Genomic DNA, 15,656 nt, shown 5'->3' with positions numbered 1-15,656 from the left:
CCTTCTGCAGCTTCAGCTGCGGTTCCTCCCTGGAGCCCCGATCATTCTGAGCCCTGTGCCTTGCTCGCAGCAGGTGCCGGGAGCCACATCGGGGTGCTGGCAGACACGATGCCGTGCTCAGAGCAAGGGCAGCCAGGAGAGGGTCAGCAGCACGCACCGAGACCTTGGAACATGGCTGGCAGATTGTAGGCATCAGACCTAATCCGAAGTCTGGTTGCCCCCAGATCTCACTGCATCTGGCTGAAGGGATTCACCTACCTACCGTAAGGTGTTACTTTTCCCTACAAACAAGTTCAGTTAGACCACAAGAAGTACTTCCAAAGGAGATGCTGGTTAGGGTAAGCAACGATGGCAGAACTGTGTTGTTTTTTTCTCATATTTTTAACCAAAGCCTAGGAGATGCCAGATGTACCCCATTCAGTCTGCAGCCAGAAGGCAGGGCGGGCTGCCTGACCAGCTGGGCTGGGACTAGATGGAGGCTTGGCAGTGGGTATTTGTAGGAGATTCCTGCCTGCTTCCCTCCAAATGAAATACGAATTACGTCCTGATCCCTAATTAGCTTTTAAACATTCAGTTTAGTAGTGGTGAAATGACATCTGTGAATTATGGTACCTCTGAATATTCCGAACAGCTGTATAAATACCCAGACCTCTTTAAAAATGAGATGAAAGAAGAGCTGATAAATCAGAATGATTTAAAAAAAATCAACTTTTCTTCAGAGTTAATTGAGAGCAAAGATTGTTGCCCCCACTCATTGCACAAATTTCAATTAGGCTGATGGCAGAGCTGGTCACAGTGGCTGAATCTGGCCTGTAACAAATTGTTAAAGGAAATCCTTCCTGTTTCAATCATTGAACCTTATTAAATCAATTTCATACAATGTTTTAGTCATTGGCTTTCGTTCATGCCAAACTAAAGCTGCTTTTCCAGGCAACAGAGCCTGCCTGCTGGAAATAACAAGACTGGCTTTGCCTAGCTGTGTGCTGCATAAAAGATTGTCCAGAAAATCTTATTTTGGGATCTGCTGTATACAAGACGGGCAGGACATGCTTCCAGCTTCTTCCCAAGCAAGGTGCTGGTGTGTTCAGGTGAGGTGGTGGCAGCTGGGTTCTCAGCCTTGCGAAGTATTTCACCTGGGATGTTTTGTAACGCTCATCAAAGCAAAAATCACACGTGGCTCTGGCTGGCTTTTTTCCTGTGCCATTTTTTCACAGTACTTGCTAACTGTGACTTAGCAAAAGAATTGAAAGAATCTGGAAGATAAGAAATTAGTCAGGGAGACAAGAAAGCTACATGTAAAGGAGATAAGAATTGGGCCAGAGGGAGCTTAGTCCGTGCAGTTAGGATGTCCCAGATCTGAGCACCACTCCTGTCCCATGAAGTCTTGTATGGCAGGTAATTCAGTGTTCTTCCTGGAATAGTAGGTAATGTCTTTTTTTTGGTGCATTTTTGCTTAACTTTGTGTCTGAGGCTTGTTGTGCCACCTCTTTCTTAGAGAATCACTTATCATTCCTTAATCACCTCAAGCAATTAAACCTAGTGTGAATTTGGAGGGAGCCAAGGTTCTGGGCTCAGCCTCCTGCTGTCAGGGGTTGAAGCGGGCCAGCCTGCAGGAGCTCAAGACATCCTTTTCAGGCAGAATGTCCTGTCAAGTTTAGATGGAAATAACAACTGTCCTGATCTTTTTTATTATTATTTATTTATTATGGCTTTGTCTTTCCACTGCCAACAGCACTTCAGAAGTGAGGGATCCAGCCTGACCTCCCGGAGGAAAGGCGTACTGCCAGGGGAGTACCTCTCAGGTCTTTACAGGAGGAAGTGTCACATCACCAGCTGATTAAGCAGGCTCATTCGGATCTCACACAGTATAAGAGCCCAAAGTTGTAATCCAATAACTGGCTGAAGAGGAGCCTGTGTAGCCATGGGGGTGTTCCCAGGTGACAGCAGTGCCTGCAGCCTGAATGGAGAGTCCCCCAAGTCTCATTCTTGTGCAGTCCTCTGGGTTTCAGGTGGAGAATCTCCGCTGTTGCTGCTCTCCTTAAATTGCACTTTCCAGAAGAGACTGAGAGGAGAATGGGTGAGACAGCTCAGAGTACGTGCAGGATATTAACAAGGGTGATGGCTCTGACTGGGGTGTGTGTGGCTCCAGCTACATGGCCACCCTAACAAGCCCAGCTAACTGCAGTGATGAATCGATCTTCACATCTCAATCCAGTGCTGTCTCTTCTCACCTGTAACCTCTGTTGTCTACATGCCTGCACCAGCAGTCTCACAGCACTGCTGCATGGCCATGCTCTCCTGGAGGGGCTATGCCCCATCTGTGTGAATGCTTTGGCTATCTTCAGGCTTCAACGTGGCATTAAATGTCTGTGCTCAGTCAGCTGGAGCCAATCTTGAGCAATGCCAGACATCAGATAGTGACTGATCACGCTGATCCACCCCTGGGCTCTCAGCACGGCCTCTGCCTGCCCTGGGCTGAGCCACTAGGGTGGGAGCAGAGGGCAGGTTCCCCCCAGCAGGGATAATTAACAGCAGTGGTCCTGTATGGATGCTGTGATTACTTCCTTCATTTTCCTTTTGTCTAGCTGTAAGATGTGTGATTGCCATGGGGGAACTGCCTAGTGTTACACCGTGATTTGACAAAGCCTTTGAACTCTTCTTTTTTTTCCCTTTTGAGCTTTGGTCATCCAAATGTAAAGTAGAAGCAGTTAAAGCGTGGGAGAACTGAAAAGGTGTGGAAAAGAGACAGTAGGGCTGTGCTGAGCATCCCCAGAGCCAGCTCTGCAAAGGAGGAGGGGGGTTGTTATCTCTGGACTGAAGCGCACTTTCCCACTGTGACTTCATATGCGGGGTTTATACCACAAAGAATTTCCTTTCAAGTCAAAGGAAGGTTTGCTACTGCTGTCGGTAGATTTTAGGCTTTGGCAGAAGTGCTGGTGCTCGCTGCTGTATCACAGGGTGCCTGGACCTGGTGGGCAGCTTGCTTTAGCAAATGTGCATGTCAAAGAGCCATTGCTTTTCTCAGGAGCAGCGGATGAAAAATTGGTTTCAGCTGAGGAGCTCTGCGATGTACTTTATTGTGATGTTAGCTATGATTTAATGTTAAAACGCTAATGTCGCCTAGGAAGGAAAGACAATCGGTCCAGTCAGCCGCCCTCGCAAGGAACGGCTGTGCTGTGCTTGGGAGCCAGAGCACTGCTGTCGCTCCGCTCGCTGCCCACGGCTTAGTCATTTGTCTGAGCACCAGTGAACAAAAACACAGATGTAGAAGGAAACGCATCCCCTCTGCCATAGCAGAAAATTAATCATGTGAAATGCTCTCTCCCAGTAGCTGCCCATTGCCCAGGGAAGGAGCAAAGCCAAACGCATGAGGAAAATATTTCCTGGCTGAGGGTAATTTTAGTCTCACACACCATCCATCCCAGCGAGGTACTTCATCGCTGCCCCAGGGGCGGCTGACTGGGTAAATCACCGTGCCCTGTCTGAAGGCAAAGAGAAGCCAACTAAACCACTCAGAAAAACCTCGTAAAGCAAAAGGTGCCATCCAGCCTGTAACAGAATTAGCACGTTTCTGTGGCTGATAACCTGCTGCTTGCAGAATATCACAGGTCAGTATGTTAGCAAAGTAACAAAGCCTGGCTTTGGAGGCACGGCCCTGTTTCTTCTGAGCTGCAAGTGCACTAACCCCAGGTCTCCCCACATTCTTTCTGGTGCTCTCAGTCTAAAAATGGTCTCTTCTTGGAATACACTTGTGATATACAGAAAGTAAAGCAAGGATCCCAGAAGAAACCACAAAGTACAGACATGAAATCCCAACTGCTTCTAATTAAACACAAACAATAGGTCCATTTTACGTCAGCTGACATTTGTCAAACTGTTATCGCAGTTTATATTTACCACAGCGTTCTTCTGGGAACTGTTAAGGCTGCGTGTGTAACTTAGTGAAATGGCCACAAGAATCAGATTCAAAATATTTGCATTTCTTGCTGCCAAGGTTCACAGCAAGGTCGTTCCTCGTGGGCTTTTGGAGGTGTTGGTGCTGGGATGGAGCTGGGAGGGAAAGGCACGGCTGAGGGAGATGACTGGGCCTCTGCACGGTGCTGCCGGTGGGTTGTACGTGGTCACAGGTTCACATTTTTCCCCCTGAAAAGTGGCTGCTGGAGAAATGACTTTAGTAAAGCCAGTTGCATTTGTGGTGTTTTTATAGCTCCAGAGCCAGGCTTTCCTACCTGGGCTACAAAGTGGTTTCCTACTCAGGAGTTAATGCACTCGTTTCAGTAGCCAGGCCTGATGCTAAGGTAACTTACGCTATAAGTGATTCTGGGTTAACTAAGCTGCACTCATTAAACAATCCTAAATTATAAGAATATGGTTGTGTGCTGGGAGAGTAAGGGGGTCAGCCAGCCCCACGTTGGTCGGACCCTGCAGGGCTGCTGGGCAGATCTCGGGGCTGGCTGGCTGTGCAGCTGCAGGAGCTCTCACCTTGGTGCTTTCGTCTCAAAGCAGGGAGTTTGACAAAATTGTTGAGGAAGACCAGGCTAATATCCCGGTAGAGGCTAAAAATAAATTGCATTTGTCATTGTGAACATGTGCACTTATTAATAGCCAATATTAAAAAAGCCCTCTGAGTCCATCTGTTACAGTTTCTGATCAGGCACTGAATGTTCAGGGCATTCGGTAGGTTTCTGAACATCACTGCCTTGGGAAAGATGTTTCAGCTGATTTAAAAATGATTAAAAAAAAGTTCTGAAACTTTTAAAAATCACTTCATGGTTCAGGTCAGTAAATCGGGGCCAAATCTCCCTGTCTCGAACACAGGCTGAGGAGTATCAAGGTGGAACTGAGTATGAGTGATGAATGCAGCTTTACATCAGCATGATTAGGGATACAACCATCCTTCATCAGGAAGTCAAAGGCTTGCATAAAACACAGAGAGGCCTCATAGCAAGTGAGTGATTAATAATACTCAGGTTTTGGACAGCCACTTGTAAAGGGGGACAGCGAGTGGATGCAAGATCTCTGCACTGGGAGATCTGTAAGGAAAACAGCCCTTAGATTTTTCGGCCTGATCACAAGGCATCACAGTTGTGGGACATAAATCTGAATGACAGGGTGTGGATCTGGCTATTAAACAATTACGTCCGTATGAGTGAGAGTTTGGTGCAGAACTGAAGGGGCTGCACACTGCAGCCATGCTAGCATGGTGCAGGGCTGAAGGAAACCTTGTCACCAGCCCCGTCCCGGCTGCGGCAGCGGGGAGACAGGACCCAGACTCGCCTGTTGCTGCCTTAAAGCTGCTGTCCCTTGTGTTGTTGCAGGCAACAAATGGGTTTGAGGGTGAGCATCTCTTATCAGTAGTTCCCATGCTAGTGGCTGGCTTGTCCTGTTGACTGACAGCTGTGATAATGAGGTTATTGTGAGGAGGCAATCCGTGCACAGAAATGTTTTTATGTCTTGTGGACTGGGATCTTTGTGTCCCGAGAGAGGCTGTGCCTCTCGTTGGCTGAGCCAGAGTAAAGGGCAGAACATGAAAGGACTGTACAAGAAAAACCTCTGTTGCTTTCTCATCTCTGTATTAGGTAGCCAGTTTAGCATGGTGTTTGCTGCAGTATCAAGGCAGCTTTCTAACCATTCTTACATATCTTCGGTGTGAAATGCCAGGACAGCAAGGCAAGTCCCGTTAGTTCCATTCACCTGGGCAACACCTTCAAAAGACTTCAGCTTCCAAATCTTAGTGTAACGGTTAGCAAAACAGTGGAGTGTTTGTCTAGGGCAAGGCAAAGCAGCTAAGAGAGCAAGGAAAAACAACTTTGTTTGTAGATGCTGCATTTCTAAAAGAATCCCCTTTGCTGCTCTCTCTCCCTGTTCACTGAACTGTATTGACTTAGCTCCTGGTTTTTGTGCTGCTGGCTCGTCATGGTACAACACTGTGCTCTCAAGGAGCCTCAGATTTGGGCCAGGCCTTGGCTCACCTTAGAATAAAATACTGAGAAAAGGATCTGATGACTGAGCAAGTGTGGCTTGGAGGAAGAGGGCATGACTCTGGTGGCAAGGTTTGATAAGATTTCTGTCTGCATTTTCTTTATTCTCTGTTGTTTTCTCCCTGGAGGTAGAGGAAGGCCATTTTTGTTTTCAAAAGCACTGCCTTCACCATGGCAAAAATCTTGTTTTCTTTCTTTCTTGCTACTGTTCCTCTCCTTGCTGTGAGAAGAAAAAAGCAACAACAACAACAAAATAAAAACTAGTGGCTAGCAGCTCCGGTCTCTCAGGGAAACAAAAATTCTTACTATGAGATTAAAATTCACCAGAATGAAATGTCATGGGGAGTATTGAGTTGTCATTCTCTGGTGCTGCAGAAAATTGACTTCCTGCATGTTCCTGCGAGGGTGCAGAGCTGATGAAGTAACTGCCTTGCTGGATTTCAATAAGAATGCAAATGGGTGGTGAATAGGAACCGCAAACCACAGAGGTAGAGCAATGTGCTTGGGATGGCCCAGGCTGGAAATTGGATGGTTTTGATGTCTGTAGTGGGTCGTCCAGGTTAGAATGCAATTCATGTTTCAGCTGATAAGACTACCCATGTGTGACTTTTAAATTAAAATCTGTATGTTTCTTACTGAGATTGGACCCAGCCAAGCCTCTGAAATGCTTTGTATGCATTACTGACAGAAAGCAGCGTTTTTTTCCATCCATAAGTTAATATTTTGGTGGTCGTTATTTTTTTGCCAAAGAATTAAAGTTCTGTTTCTGGATAGAATTAAGTGTGGTTGAACCCATTCTTGGGTTCTTCTGTGACCCAAGATCCTAAACCAAAAGTGATCCTGAACCAGGATACAAATACAAGTTTGCAGCAGCCGTAACTTTGAGCTGATTTTATTAACGTGAATTACTGAAGCATGCTTAACATGACAGGCAGGCTCCTCTGCTCACAAATGTTGCAGCATCTCCCAGACAGAAGGAACTGAAAACATCTGGTTCCTTATTTTGTGAAGCAAAGCACTGGGAACCTGCTGAGAAGTGGAAGATCAGGCGTGCAGCCGAGTGCCACAGCGTTGCGGCAGGGCAGGGTAATGGGAAATGGACCGGTTCGTGTCCCTCGTCTGCGGTGACCTCGAGATGGCAGGGGGCTGGCACACTGCTGTCACCACACGGCCACGGGTGACAGTGGAAGGTGGGAGCTCAGCTGGCACGTCGCTGGTACGTTGCTGCCACGCTCAGCACCAGGCTGCAGGAGGTTACAGATCTCTGCAGGCAGCAGAGCTCCTGGTGCCAGCAGGTCCGTGCCAGCTTAATCTTATGAAAATGGCCCAACACAGCAAATGGTTCAGCCCCTGCACTTCTATAACATTCTCACCCCCCTGTCAAGTAGCTTCCTACTCGGTGTTGATGGAGAGTGCCGGGGGCTGAGCCAGGGCTGCCTTGCTCCCGGTGGGTGTGCTTGCCCTGCTGGAAGGCAGCTCGCGGCCCTCCTTGTGCATGGAGCCCCGGTTCCTATGTGCTGCTGCACAGAGATGGCACCTGAGTGATAAGATAGAGGAGGTTAATGGCCTCAGCTACAACCTTCCACATAAAATTTAACTGATCTAAGTCGTATGCAGCCTGGGGGCCTGATAGTTGAGACTCCTGATACAGGAGTCTCTAAAAGGTATTCAATGTGGCACAGTTTGGTGCCTTTTAGGGATCGCATTAAGAAGGCTTTCTTCTTGTTTCCCTGACGCTTCCCTCCCTATATTTCGTTCTTCGCTAGCTGTTTGCTTTCCCCATCTGCTAATAACCAGGGCCAGAGAGAGGAGCTTGTCTTAGACACACCAAGGTGCTGACCCAGGTGGGCGTTTGGTGGCCTGTGAGGAAAAACCAGGAAGTACACCAGAAAATAATGTCCATTGCATAAAAAAATCATCATTTTTGTCATTGAAATTTTCTTTTGAGTCAGCAAAGTGCCCAGCTGGGGATAAAAGAGGAAGGGTCAAGCATCCCATGAGCTCCAATCCATCATCATCATATGTTGCACGGTCGTGTTATCAGTCTAAACACTGTCTTGGATTTGAAAATCTCCATAAGCACAGATGTGCCTTGGGCACAGTGGGCTCATTGTCCCAAGAAAAATTGAAGGGAGGTCTTGAGCAATGTCTTGTTTTATAGACGTTGTTGCTAATAGCAAATTCTCCCAGCAAGGAAGTGCAGATTGTTTCTGTTATTGATTGCCATGGTCTCCGCTTCATTGAGACCACATGGTCCACTTTGTTTTTATAGCTGCCTTTTATTAAAAGTGACAAAGGTATCAACGTTTGAAAAGATGAGTCTTGAGAGTCCCCTGGGCAGCATTTTCGTGGTGTAAAGTGATACTGGCACATTTGATCCGCAGATGCTTTTAACACACTAATAAAACAAAAGCCATGCTTCCCAGGGTGGTCTTCTGCACTACAAAGCGCTTGGCATTTGTCCTGGCTTGGCCAGGCCCCAAGAAACACGGAGAAACTGCAGTTCCTCTTACCTTAAACTATCTATGCTCTCAGGATTTGGTCCTGTGCTATGAACTGTAGTGAAAAATTCCTCTGTGTATAATTTTTCGAGGTATATTCTGCTGTTTCACAGAAGACCCGTAAAGTCTTCACTTGGGTTATCTGTATTGTTCTTCAGTATTCCCGAGACCGGTGCTCAGCAAGCTTTCATCCTTATTTCTGGTGACCAGCATTTACTGCTCCTAAGCCTCTCCCATTCTTGTACTACCAGGCTTCCGAAGAAGCCAGTCAGAGCTCTGTTTGAACGTACAATCAGCAGCTTTTTGTTTTGGCATTATATTTGAAGACATCTAAAAAAGATTAGATCTGAGACATTTCATATTAGGACCTATCATGAGTAGATGTGCGTGACCTCAATCTGTCTGCGCAACAGCTCCTGATGTGCAAAATGGGAATACCATCTTCCCTCGTTTTGAAGAGGCTTTATGAAGATGAATTAATCTTTGCAAAGCACTCAGATGTCAAAGTGATGAACACCACAGAAAAGCTTGGGGGGAAATAAATAGTTGTGTGTGCAGAGCAAGCTGTTAGTAGTAGCCGTAAATAAGACATGAAGCTGCACTTTGATCAGAGAGACTAAAGCAGATATTGAATACTTGCTGATAAATTGAGCACCATCCAGCCTGTGTCCTGAACAAACGCAGAGCAGTGGGAGATAGCACGTGATCGTGTGATTAAAGACATGCAGCAACACACACGAGCAGTGGGACTGAAGTTGCACCCATGAGCTCAGTACGGGTTTTTCATTGCTTTAGGATGCTCTGTTCTGCAATCTTGCTGTTAGCCATGTGCCACAGGAGAAATAATAGCCGCTGGCAAGCATGAATTATTCCTGTCCTGTCCAGCTGATTCTTTTTATTTCCTTTTCTTCTTCTAAGTGGTTATATTATACAGAGTAGGGACTAAAAGCCAAAAAACATGTCACTAAAACATGCTCAGAGCTGAAAATATCAAAAGGTGTGTTTTCCAGCCAGCAGCCTGCCTTTTACAGAGCAGCACAATCCAGCAGAGCATCACATCCATCAAGGGAGCTGTCAGATCCCACTGCCCCGGCCATGTCTCCAGGCTCGCCTCGCTCCTGGCCACTTGCTTGGCTTGGGTAAAAGAGCCAATGAAGTCTGCAGTCACTCTGGCCTCAGAGGAGCAGAGTTAATTTGCCACAGCACAGACAGCTGAGTAAATGTGTTTACATCTTTTTGGTGCAGCATGGAGCTGCTTGGCTCCACCTTGGTTTAAGCCCTGCAGTAGTTAAGGGGACGCTCAGGCTTTGCTTGCTGCCTGCTCTCATCTGCGAGATGCCCATGTCCAGGCCTTTGTTCTGCACAGTTCTCCTGGCCCATTTCTAAAGCATACGGTACATATTTTTCCATTGAATTTGCTCTCATAACTTGTTGTTTTATTTTATTATTATTGGGCATTTCGACAAAGGCTGAACAGAATAGATTGCGTGCCTGGCATGTTTTTTGTAATGCTTTTGACAAAGGTGTTCTAATGTGGATTAACAGCTGCTGTTATGAGGCGCCTTCAGAGCTTGATATGAAAAACCTAATGGTACAGCTGCAGTGATGAGCAAAAAATGAGCCCCTTTTTGGAGGGGGCTGCATGTGCTGTTCCATTATCTGGCCTCTGGATTTGCACTTCTTGACTTACAGTCCCTCAGGCTTTTGGAGGAATGCAGCGAATCTGTCCCAGCACAGCCTCATTAAGCAAAGAAAATGTTAGCTACCAGTGTCAAAAAGGTTGCAAGCAGCTCATCTCTAGAGAGAGCGATGGATAAGTCCCCTGAAATGCCTTTATACTATAATTGCATGCAGTAGTTAGGTCCAACTTTGTTGTAGGCCCAAGGAATTGACGCTAATGGGCCCTCAGCCGGCCCCATCCTGCCTTCAGCGCTCTCCTCTGCGCAGAGACCTTCTGTTGCAAGCCCTTTGCTTGACCCGTGCTGTTTGATCTGCCCAGCTGCCTGCCATATTGGTGAGCACAGCACAGAGGCAAGCACTCCGCTCCGATTAATGTTAACGGGGATCACGGGGAGAGCAGCCCCCCACAGTCTAACCTATGGTGTAGTCTAAAGAGCTGCTTCCTTACTAAAGTAAGCCTCTCTGCAGACACTTGGCGGGTTGTTTTTTGGGAGTGGGGGTGAGCGGAGCCTGCTCCACACAGAGCAATGTTCCCGTGCTGCTGGAGTATGGAGCCAACCTCCTTGCCTTGGCCAGGGATGCAGGAGTGGGGAGGGCAGAGGAGGAATGGCAGAGAGCTGAGAAAAGGCTCTGTCTGTGCTGTCCATGCTACCTCCTTCTTCCCCTTCCTGCAGTCTTTGCTCAGCAGCTCCACACTTGTACTCCACATCCTATCTTAGCCTCTGGACTTCCCCTCCAAAAATGTCATGGGAACAAATTGCAGTGAGGAGAAGGTTCCTTCTGCGCTCACTCCGTCCCCTCTTCTCTGTCTTGAAGTCTGTCTTTGCCTGTTCTGACTGTAAGATCTTTGGGGCAGGGACTGTGTGCTCCCTGTGTTTCTGCAGAGATTGGCTTAATTAGGGAGTGTTCCAGGCTTGCTCTGCCATAATAAATGGGATTAATTATAATATTGCAGTAATTCACACCGGTCTCATTGCATTTGCTTCAAAGGAGGCACTCCAAAATCAGATTAGTAGATGAGATGAAGATCAGACCAACTGTAATTACTAGCCTGCAATATCTCATTTTCAAGCAGAGCACTTATCTGCAGTAGTAACTTGGCTGGATGTTATTGCAGGGGAAAAACACACACAAAAGGTATTTTTACAGAAGTGTCTGCAAAATATCCACCAATATTCATCACAAGGAGCATGATGAAAGGCCCTTGAAGTGTGATTGGAGTTGCCAGTTTTCATGAGATAATTAAAATGCGGGTTTGGTCTATACGTTCTGGTGATCTCATTATCTTCATTATTAATTAGTCTCTGTTCTTCACATTTCAGCTCCAGTTTCTTGTCATTAGGGCGACTAGCCTGTGAGCGATGCGTTAGTGAGACTCAGAGGAAGGATTCTGCCTCTGGAACAGCAGAGGAGGTGCCAGCTTTTGTTCCAAACAGCTCCAAAAGAAAGTGCAGTGCTTTGTACAAGACCAGCAGGTCGCCCTGCTGCAATCCCTTTCAGCAGCGTGCCCTTCTCTGCATTTCCTGGCCAGAAGACACAGATTTCGGCAGGCACCCTGGCGTTCAGTGCTATTGGGATCAGCACCACATGTGATTTAGGCACTTAGTTATTTAGCAATCTTCCTCTAATCCCCAGAAGATTAATATTTTGCCCAAATTTCCTCTGCATGCTTCTGCAAACACCATCTTAATAAAGTTTTTATACAGACATTTCTTAATAACAAGTGATTGTCTAAAAACTGCACATTTCCTGGGACCTTTACTGAGGAACACTTCAATCAATGAGACAGACGTTTATGCCTTCTTAATTATTACGGGGTGATAAATGCCAAAGCCCTGCCCGACATGCACAGTAGTGTTTTTGGTTGGTGTACGTACCAAACATTTGGACTCATATTCTTAACATCTCTATTGTAATAACAGTTTCCACTGTTGCTACTTTATCTGTTAAAGATTTATTTCACATTTTGCTCATCACAAGTTATTGAAAATATGGCTGTGTTCACTAAATATTTTGCAAGTATCTGGAACCATTTCCCCGTGGGCTGTGATACTGCCTGATCAGTGCAACAGTTCAAACACTTCTTACATCTGTTGGGAAAGCATTAAAAATGTACTGTGCGTGTGGTTGTTTTATTTATGTTATTTATTCAGCAGTGAATCCTTGCCATACAACCACCTCTTTCAGATTGAATACTGAGAGGAGACACAGATTTTAGAAGTGTCCTGTTTAAAAAGCAGTGATACGGTCCCCAGCTCTGTCTTGTAATAACGGCTTTCCCATTAAGTTAAATCAATGAGTAAAAAGAGGGCTGGGAGGACTTTTTGATCCCTGTTGCACCGTTCCTCACCAGGACTAACTCAGTTAAACCAGGTAAGCTGCATAAATGGCTGTGAAATCAGAATACAATTGCTGTTTCTTTTAAATGTCACTCAGAAAAAAAGCCATTGTGAAGAACAACGCACCCTTCAGGTTCTCCAGAGTTATTTTGTCATACTGTGTGCTTAAAGACAGGGCTTTGTAATCCAGGCGTTGGGCTTTGCAGACAATCAGGAGACAGGCATTTAACAGCTGTACGGACCGATCCCCAGCAAGATGCACAGCACTTGGTGCAGTTTCTCAGGAAGGGTCTTGCTCTGCAGTGCACACTTGTATCACGGCGCTGGTCGGGCAGGGGCTGTGGAGTTGCACTGAGCTGTTTGCACAGACCTGATTCTTTGTCCTGCCGGTGAGCAGGCTTTCTGGGAACACAAGCACGAAGGCCTGATCCTGCCCTGCTGTAAGCCTCTTGTTTCGTGGGCAGTGGTATGGACTGTGCCTCCTGGAGCTGTGGTGCTGTTGGTAGCGTACATGTAATTCAGGCTCCAGAGCCACTCTGCAGCTGCTGGGAGTCCTGCTGGGTCCCACATGCTTTTTTTCTTATTTTTTATTATTAAACAATATTTTACATTTAGAAGTCACTGGGTGTGATGGAGATGAGGACAGGCTCCGGCAGTACCTGGGGCAAGAGATGTGAAGCTGGGGCTGGCTGTGTGGGGCAGGCAGGCACCCGCTGCCCACTGCTTCTCCTTTCCTCACCCTCTGCTGCCGGTAACTCCTCTCCGGCAAGCCTTGCAGACGCTGTCCAGTAAAGCCCAAAAGATTTGAGGATGCAAGTGTCCCTGTTTAAGCACCGTTGTCAGAGCGCACCCCCAGCAGCTCCCTGTGACTGTCTCGAAACACCCAAAGTTAACCTTAAAAACAGGGTTTGGAAAGTGGCAGCAGGGATGGGGCAGGAGATGCTGTCCTGTCCCAGTGCTGCTCTGGGTAGGGAAAGGTGTCTGTCTGTCTGCTCGCTCAGTGAGACAGGCTTTTGTCACACATCATGCTCCGGTGGCAGCTGTGACACTCAGTGTGGCTGCAGCCTGGCTCCTTGAAAGAGGTTTTGCAGAAAATGTTTATTTACACCCCCCCCTCTGGCTGTGAGGCCTCTGCTGCAAACCCCCAGCAGCGTGTGCAGCCCACACGGTTCTCGTGAGATGTGGTGAAAAAGGAAGTTACCCAACTTCTCCGAAGTGAAGCAAATTTCAAAGAACGAAGACTGTGCGAGTGTGCTCAGCCTTCTTGGTTTGTTCTTTGTCTGATAACCGAAGGGATAAAGTCAGGGACAAACAAACGGCGCCTCCTCGCAGGACCTGGTTTGCTTTGCAGCTCGGAGGATGCTTTTGAGCGGCACCACCGTCCTGTGGGGCACCCCGGGAGGAACCGGGTCCGACAACGGGACGCGATCCGCGACCGCCTCACGGGCAGCAGGGCCAGAGGGCACGGCGGGAGCGGGCAAACGGAGCCCGGCAGGGGTAGGGGCCGTGCTGAAGGCAGCGGGAGCTGGGCACCGCAATACGGCCACAGCTTCGGGCAAGGCGCCGGGACACGGCCCCACAGCGTGAGGGGACCGGGCCCGGGGCCTGCGGGGCCCCCGGTACCGAGCGGCGCCGCCGCCCCCCCCCGGGGTCGCCCAGCAACGGCGGGGCCGGGCCGGGCGCGGGGCCGCCCCTCGGCGGGCGGGGCCGGGCTGGGGCTGGGCCGGGGCTGGGCCGGGGCTGCCGGGCCAGGTGCGGGCGGCGGCGGAACGGGACGGAGCCGAGCGGGTAAGGGAAGGGAAGGGAAGGGAAAGGAAGGCAAGGCAAGGCGGGGGGCTCGGTGCTGCCGGGCACACCGGGAGCCCGCACCGGGGCTGCAGCAGCCGGCTCCGTGCCGGGGGGGTTCGCACCGTGCCCGGGGGGTTCGCACCGCGCCCGGGGGTGGCAGCATCCGTGCCCTCTGCCCGGCCCTGGGGCCGGTGCCGCCTCCCCAGCCTTTTTTATCGCTTGCACGGGGCCGGGGCTCGCTGCCGAGCCGTGGGGAGCCCGTGGGTGGCCGTGCTGGAGGGGCCCTGCGCCGTCCCGGTGTTCCTGCCGGCGGTGTGCTCGGCTCTCGTTGCCGCTGCTGGATGCTCTCCGCACCGAGCCCTGGTCCTCAGCGCCGTGTGCTGGCTCCGGGGGTTGCCCGCAGCCCCCGGGCAGCACCCGGGCTGCTCCTGCCTCGACTCACGGAGCCCGGCGGTTCAGGGCCTGTGCTGCACACGCTTGGCAGGGTAAGAGAGTGTTTTATGGGCAGAGACCGTCCTCTGGAGCATAGGAGGTGCCAGCAGGTCTTGGTCCGTAGCTGGATGCATCCTCTGAGACAGCGGTGGGATGTTGGCCCTCCTGTCCTGGGAGGAAGCCACCTGTGGTGTCAGTCCTGGGGTGGCAGCGCCGCGTTGCTGCTCTGGTAACAGCGGTGATCGTCGTCTGTTCCGGCAGGTTCACACGGTTAGTGGCTGTTGGGGGCACAAACAACAGTTTCTCTGAGAGAAACCTCCTGGTACTTGGCTGATGTTAAAGAGGCAGGGTGGATGAGGGAGTGCTCTGAAACAGGTTGAGAGTTGGTGCCCCAAGTGTGGGCTTTGTGGTACCTGGGTTCAAGCCCTTACACCAGCAGAATTAGGGGTTCTTTCAGTCCCTTTTGATGTATTATCGTAGCTGCTCCCGTTAAAAATGGGCTTTCTCCTGTCAGGTGGTGACAGCGTGGGGTTGCTCATTGCTGATAGCAGTGGATTGCCCTCCCCTGGTTGTTCCTTGGTCCTGAGCACAGCTCCAGGATGAAATGGGATCTTGGTGGCGATGCGAGGGGCTTTCTGCCTGTGGCCCTGCTGATTTCTGGGGTGGGTGGAACAGCACAGTGTCCTCCCCGGAGATGTCCAGTAGTGTGGAATAGTGCTCACAATGGGTAAAGGAGGTTGTGGTTGTTTGGCAGTGGCTGCCCAGACTGAGGAGCTTGAGCTGTTCCCATGCTAGACGTGGTAGCCTTTAAGCAGTTTAAAAGCCTCTTTGAACAGGCTTCTTTCAACTTTGTCACTAGCAGAAGGGCTGCAAATGGCAGCAAGTCTCCAAGAAGGCACCTGACGTGCAGATGCTTCTCAGCAGCGGTTGCCGTG

At 49.2% G+C, this 15,656-nt stretch overlaps 1 protein-coding gene across 4 annotated transcripts in view; it reads left to right on the top strand.

Moving 5' to 3' along the window:
• Window positions 1-15,656, top strand: part of RAB11FIP4 (RAB11 family interacting protein 4) — a 116,295-nt gene that overhangs the window by 76,797 nt on the left and 23,842 nt on the right. Inside the window, exon 1 of one of the 4 annotated variants that reach the window (XM_032199499.1) lies at window positions 14,274-14,289. The exons of the other annotated variants lie outside the window; for them this stretch is intronic. The gene's annotated coding sequence lies outside the window, so the exon portion shown is untranslated. Of the gene's footprint in view, window positions 1-14,273; window positions 14,290-15,656 lie in introns of those variants that run through there. 4 annotated transcript variants of the gene reach the window in all.

The sequence above is a fragment of the Aythya fuligula genome, chromosome 18 (genome assembly GCF_009819795.1).
Source record: "Aythya fuligula isolate bAytFul2 chromosome 18, bAytFul2.pri, whole genome shotgun sequence".
NCBI classification, from domain to species: domain Eukaryota; kingdom Metazoa; phylum Chordata; class Aves; order Anseriformes; family Anatidae; genus Aythya; species Aythya fuligula.
Note: the sequence above shows the minus strand (reverse complement) of the source record. Positions and strands in the feature narration are given on the sequence as shown.